General features: G+C 48.6%; 1 long non-coding RNA gene and 3 other non-coding genes across 5 annotated transcripts in view; all 4 read left to right on the forward strand.

Annotated features, from left to right (window-relative positions):
- The first annotated feature begins 2,951 nt into the window (after positions 1 to 2,951).
- The window catches only part of LOC102374009, a 6,447-nt gene continuing 2,724 nt past the window's right edge, over positions 2,952 to 6,674 (forward strand). Inside the window, exons 1-4 of one of the 2 annotated variants that reach the window (XR_324776.3) lie at positions 2,952 to 3,010; positions 3,787 to 3,815; positions 4,579 to 4,694; positions 5,533 to 5,564. This is a non-coding gene — a long non-coding RNA (uncharacterized LOC102374009). The remainder of the gene's footprint in view (positions 3,011 to 3,786; positions 3,816 to 4,578; positions 4,695 to 5,532; positions 5,565 to 6,674) is intronic. The other variant, XR_324777.3, reaches the window with a different exon arrangement.
- Positions 4,109 to 4,343, forward strand: LOC112551648. The gene has a single exon (XR_003095942.1). It is a non-coding gene; the product is annotated as a small nucleolar RNA SNORA73 family (small nucleolar RNA).
- Positions 5,197 to 5,402, forward strand: LOC112551644. Its single transcript, XR_003095939.1, has one exon. It is a non-coding gene; the product is annotated as a small nucleolar RNA SNORA73 family (small nucleolar RNA).
- Positions 5,858 to 6,063, forward strand: LOC112551645. Its single transcript, XR_003095940.1, has one exon. It is a non-coding gene; the product is annotated as a small nucleolar RNA SNORA73 family (small nucleolar RNA).

A 6,674-nucleotide genomic window follows, 5' to 3' on the forward strand; every position in this document is an offset into this window, starting at 1 on the left:
TTAACAGAACCGGTCTCGAGACCATGAGGTTTGGATAACGGGAACTGCAGAACCAGGAAATGACTGTTGCCTTTTAAAAGTTTTTGCTTTTAATTTGAGGAAGCTGCGGTGCGTGATGCTTTGACTGCGGCTTTCTCTTTCTACTGTCTCCAAAATCAGGGTGAAACTTTGCCTTTGCCTAATCTCACAGCAAAACCTACTGGAAGTTTTGAGAATTTCACTGTGGTGGGGGGGAGGATGTTCAAAAAGTGACCTTAAAACAGTCCGTCTTTCTCTCTGAAGAGTGGTGTTAGTGGTTTTTTGGGTTTTTTTTTGTTTCCTGAATGTTTTTAAATGCTGGCGTCAGCCATGGCTGTGGTGGTGTGTGCTGCACAGCACGTGTCCTTTGAGTATAAAATGTCACTTGGGATGAGGTGAAGATAGAGGGAGACGGTCATGAAGAATCGGGGGGGTGGGAGTTCATGGGGGGCAGTCATTCTGCATCGTTTGATCACGGACTGGTCTGGTTTGTCGCTTGTTCACTCTGTCTTGCTTGTAGCCTGTGCTGGTTAGCAGTCAGCGCTAGCTTGCATGAGGTCTGTGCTCACTGCATCCTATATATGCCTGCCTAGTGTTAGAGGCCTTTTCACACTCAGTACTGCCCTTGCTTCCACAATGTGCCAAGTATCTGCTAGGCCAGGCTCTGGCATCCTGTCCTCTGGGGTGTAACACTGCACCCTCATCTGCCTTCACACCACAGAGCATGGGTCATGATTTGTTTCATCTCAGTCACTCTAGAGCAAGGATTTGCTGAGGATACCTACTCCTCTCTTCAGGGTTCACTCATCCCCGCCTCCAGCCAGTGGTTCACAAGCAAAAGGCAGAGAGTGATGTTCCCTTTTCTAGAAGACGAGATGAAGCTGGTGCATCGTACCTCTGTACGGCTTTCCTGATGTATAGAATGTGTCGGACTGAATCATTGCATTGTATATCTGTCTTCCTGTCAACAAATTTTAATAATTAAATAAAAGTATTTTAGGATTTTTTAAATGAAACTAGCTTGATGTTTGATGTTAACAGGAAGAGGGGAGAGGCTTGTTGAAATGCTGGCTCCGTGGGACCACTTCACATTTCAGCAATGGCAACTTAACTTAGTCCACTCTCTAGATGGTCTGATCCTAAGATTGACGATAACTTAAGTCCAGCAGTTAAGCTCAGTTCTATTCTTGAAAGTCTTTCAGATTCTTCTTTCTTGTGGCTGATTTGGAGCATCAATTCTAAGTCTAGTTTAAGGTTAGTTAACCAGTCTAATGCTTTTGAGGAAAGGGAATGCATCTCTGCAATGTCACTGTCAAATTTGTTTAGAGTGTTACGTGTCCATAGTTTGATCAGGATTGCCAGTCGCATTTTGCAGAACTCCTAATACACCATTTGTGCATCAAGTGACCGCAGCAGCTGTGCCTGGTTTGGATCCGATTTGGTCTTTCAGATGACACCATAGCACAGGTCCTCCCTCCCTGCCTGCCTTAGCTGGACACTGAAAACCCTTGGGAAATGCTGTTCCAGGTGTGTTTGGCCGGGGCTTTCTGAGGATCCAACTTTGTCCCTGTAGGCTTCAGTCAACCCTTTCTAGTTTTATCAGCAAAACTCACCCGTTGTCACTGTCCGTGCAGTCCTGAGAGCGCTCAAGTCTGAGTCAGGCTGACAAAGTGCTGAACGCTTGCCAGGAAAAATTAAACCAGTTTCCTAGCTAACAAAAGCTTTTTTTTTTTTCCTTTGGTCACACGGGCATTGTGCTAGCAAAGGAACAGGAACCAGTGCTCAAACAGTCCCTGCAGCCGTGACGCACTGTGACCTTGAACTCTGCTGCTGCTGGCTGCATCCACTGCAAACCCGCTGCCATCTGAAAATCCCCAGGATGCGATTGAAATGTTGCCTCTTTGGTCATAAGGCTCTGGATGCTGCTCATCCTCCTGCTCCAGTGAGGTCTTGAATTCCAGAGTATTATCAGACCTCCCCAAGCATAAAAGCAATGTTACTGGCACATCTCAGAGCTGGGAGGGTAGAGCAGATGGTGGGAGATCGGATTTGGATGCAATTTAACTGGACAGCCAGAGGGATAGTGGCCATTTTGGCTTCCCCTCAAAAAAAAAAATAAAAATAAGGAGCTGCCCCCTGCAAATGGAGGCCACGGGGTGCAAACGACCCGTGCTTTGGGTGTGAGAGCAAGGAGTAGCGAACTGCATGGTAGGGGCCAGAAAGAGCCTTGCTCTGCCAATCCAAGAGCAGGCAGGCAGGTGATGAAACTGAATTGCAATGAACAGGCTGCCCCCAGGATGCATCAAAATTAATTTAAAAAATAATAGTAATTAAAAAAAAAGCAATCAATGATTTACTGAATGACTGACAATTAAAAAAAAGAATGCATTAAAAATGAAGATAATTAAAAACTAAAGAATTTATATCTAATTCACCCAAGGAACCTTGTCTGCCTATGTCCTTAGACCAACACGGCTACAACCTAAACCCCTGCATTAAAAATAAGAATTCTAAAGAATTTTTTTGCAAATTTAAATGTTTCTTTAAGTTTTTTTTTTTTTTAGTTTTTAAAGAAACATTTTTAAATAATTTTTTTGCAAAAATCTTGTTGGTCTAATACAATACATCATCTCTAGTACGAGTCCTGATTGCTTGAAAACTAAGACATCTGCAGCAGTGCCCCTTGGCGCCTGCCTTTGCAGTCCGCCGCCAGCAGGAGGCGCTGCGGCGCCGGCCAGCAGGACCATGCTCTCCTTTCCTCTGTTGACCTTTGTAGTGCGCATGCGCTCTAAAGGTGCTTCCTCGAAGAGCTACTACGCATGCGCCGGTCATGTCTCCCTATTGCGCATGTGCCCAACCAGACGCCGCGGGAATATCGCAATAAAGCTACAGCGCATGCGCCAGCGCTTGGCCTTTTTTTTTTCCCGTCGTGCTTTGCGCACTATAAATCCTCCCTTCCCGGCAGTCTCAGTCTTTTCCGCTGTGGCGGCGGGTGAGTGCGGAGTGGGGCTCTGGGGTGGGGGTAACGGGCTGCAGACCTCACTCGAGCTGAGGAAAGGGATGGGGGGGGTGGAGGGACGGTGCACCACGAGGCTCGCGATACCTCGGCTTTTGCACGCGGAATAAGGAAGCTCACAGGGGTCAGTCGGAGCCCAGTGACGGTGGCCGCGCTGGACCATCCCCAGCGCTTCGCGGGCCAAGTAGGGCTATAGGTCCTTTATGGAACCTTGAAGGCGGGGGCCAGGCTGCTGGGGGGGGATGGACAGTTGCACCTTGTAGACCAATTCGATCGCATGCACAAGGTTTTACAAGTGGCAGCTGAGCAGTGGCTGCTTGCGGGGTGGGGGGAGCAGTTGCACCTTGTAGGCCAACTCGATCAGATGTACAAGGTTTTGCAAGTGGCAGCTGAGCAGCTGTGGCTTAGTCAGTCTGCAAGGTGCAGCCCTAACTCGCCTAGCTGTCTCTGTCGTCCCCGTTGAATGCATGCTGCAGGCCCCCCCCCAGTTTCTACCCCCTGCTCCCTTAGAGACGGGTCCCACCTTGGTTTGCACCCGGCATCAGCTCCGGGGCGTGCGCGACGCTCCCTCCAGGCATGTGCGGCCTCGCCAGGACCGCAGCAGGCGTCTCTGGTCTGCAGACAAACCATGCAGGAAACAGCATTTGAGTAGTGCTGTTACATGAAGCTGTGGCAAACTGCTGATTTGGGGAGAGTAGCCAATGTTTCACTAAGCTAATGTGCTTTTTTTTGGCCTCTTTTTATGTCAGCAGTTTGCAGACGGTGGCACTCTACACACAAAGTAAGTATTTGTGGTATTTTATAGGTTCTTTGCAAATGTATTCTTCCAGGCTGTGATGCTCGTGTGATAGGGCTGGAGCTGTGAAACCAGTGCATTTCATATGTGGCTCTCGAGGCCAATGCTCAGTTTTTCTGACATTCCTGGTTTCACGTGTTGTGTGGTAGGTGACCCATCCGTGTACTGGATTGAGGTTACTGGGCCACTGACGTTGTGAGCTACTGGTTTGCATCTGGGAGGTGAATGCATGGGGTGGGGGTGGGGAACAGCCTATTGCGGTGCATTAAATCTGCTGTCCAACGTGGACATCCGGAGAGGTTGCTCTCTCTCGGCTCTGTCCGTGTGGCGTACGGGAGCGTAGGCCTTCGGGCTCCGTGACGTATAGTCCCCTTCCACGACGTTGGAGAACAAGCCGGGCCTCTGGTCTGCAGCCTGCCGAGGCCGGCCCGCTGGTCTGCAGCCTGCATATTCCTATGGCTTCTCTGAGTCCTTGGACCGTGACAGAGGAGACAAACCATGCAGGAAACAAGTGTCCCTGAAACAGCGGTGCTTGATGCCAGGGAACATACGAGGGGTTGGATCGCTCCAGATGTGACCTGTTGCACCCGCGGCTGGGAACAGGGAACGAGGGTCTGACCCTCGCTGCGCTGTTTTATGTCTTTAGATTGGTTGTTGAAACAGCTTCCTGATGGCGAGGGTGCTGTCCAGCCTCGTGCGTGTCTGTTTTGATCTCGCTTGCTTTAACCTGCTTTTTGTCCCGTGTCAGCTCTGCAGATCTCAAAGTGAACGTTTGTGCCATTGGGTTCCTGTGAAGTGATTTCCCCGCTGGAGCCAGTGCCATGAACCCTGTGATCAGAGTCCAGCATATACCTACATCCACCTGTAAGAAAACTTTTGTCGCCTGGGATCCCTTTGTTGCAGTGTCACGCATTTGGAGGAGTGTGAAATTGGTGCCTTGAGTCAGTAAGCCTGTTTGAACACATGACCTATGATTTAAAAAAAATCCCAGTGCTTATATGTTGCATGCCCTGGGCCTTTTTAGTGACTCTTGCCCCATTATATTCTCTTAAAACAAAAATCCACTTTGGTTTGGATTAGACATGAGTTCTGGTTGATGTACGTCACGCCCTCTCTGTATGTGCAGCCTGAAGATTATTAAGGCAGATTTCTCTTGGGCTTGTACAGTCTGATTAGTTTTCCTGACATCATTGATTGCAATGTGTGTCATGCGTCAAATGGAAAAGTCCTCATTGAATCGAAGAGTTTGGGCCGTTGCAGGTCTGCATTTATTTAAAAGGGGGTAGTGGGTTGTGTTTGGGAGGCTGACGTGCTTACTTTGTGTGTGGGTTTAGCAGGGCACTGCTGCAGTTTATTGATATGCTGTCCAACGTGGACATCCGGAGAGGTTGCTCTCTCTCGGCTCTGTCCGTGTGGCGTACGGGAGCGTAGGCCTTCGGGCTCCATGACGTATAGTCCCCTTCCACGACGTTGGAGAACAAGCCGGGCCTCTGGTCTGCAGCCTGCATATTCCTATGGCTTCTCTGAGTCCTTGGACCGTGACAGAGGAGACAAACCATGCAGGAAACAGCACATCCAGTCAAACAGCATTTGAGTAGTACTTTTACATGAAGCTGTGACAAACTGCTAATTTGGGGAGAGTAGCCAAGCTAACGTGCATTTTTTTTTATTTTTTATTTTTTTTGGCCTCTTTTTATGTCAGCAGTTTGCAGACGGTGGCACTCTACACACAAAGTAAGTATTTGTGGTATTTTATAGGTTCTTTGCAAATGTATTCTTCCAGGCTGTGATGCTCGTGTGATAGGGCTGGAGCTGTGAAACCAGCGCATTTCATATGTGGCTCTCGAGGCCAATGCTCAGTTTTTCTGACATTCCTGGTTTCACGTGTTGTGTGGTAGGTGACCCATCCGTGTACTGGATTGAGGTTACTGGGCCACTGACGTTGTGAGCTACTGGTTTGCATCTGGGAGGTGAATGCATGGGGTGGGGGTGGGGAACAGCCTATTGCGGTGCATTGAATCTGCTGTCCAACGTGGACATCCGGAGAGGTTGCTCTCTCTCGGCTCTGTCCGTGTGGCGTACGGGAGCGTAGGCCTTCGGGCTCCATGACGTATAGTCCCCTTCCACGACGTTGGAGAACAAGCCGGGCCTCTGGTCTGCAGCCTGCATATTCCTATGGCTTCTCTGAGTCCTTGGACCGTGACAGAGGAGACAAACCATGCAGGAAACAGCACGTCGTCATGTAGCATCTTATGTGCGGGTAGGGTTATTTATCCAAGTAACCCTACCCGCACACAATGAAAGATACTATATAATACAAGCTGTTATAGAAGGCTAATACAAACTGCTGATACCTTTGTGGGTATTCCTTTGGGATCTTGCTAATCTAACATGCTCTTTTCTTGTTTTGTTGCAACAGCTTTGCAGACTACTACTTCACTGACAGAGTGAGTATTTGAACTGTTTTGTGGCTTCCATTGTACCTGCAAATGGAGCCTTCTAGCCTGTAATGTGTATATGGCTGTCCAAACTAACAAGTCCCACCATCTGGCTGGTATAGAAGGATCCCCCTGGTAGACCTTTTGAAGGAGCGGGGAGGTCTGTTGACTTTGGACTTGTCTCCTCTTAAATTCATGCCCATCGATGTTTAAAGATTCCCTTTTTCTCTTTGTTGCCGGGCCTGTGCAACTTGTCCCGTGAGCTGTTTTATTTCATAAAAGGTTCCTTTTTGTTGCACAAGGTAGGTCTTCTAGTACATCTGCATCACCCTTTCTCGACACTGATAGCCTGGCTCAGTGAAAACAGCAGATCTCTTTGTGACTCTTAAAAGTCACTGCTAAATTT

This window comes from Alligator sinensis, unplaced genomic scaffold (assembly GCF_000455745.1).
Source record: "Alligator sinensis unplaced genomic scaffold, ASM45574v1 scaffold1123_1, whole genome shotgun sequence".
Taxonomy (NCBI): Eukaryota; Metazoa; Chordata; order Crocodylia; family Alligatoridae; genus Alligator; species Alligator sinensis.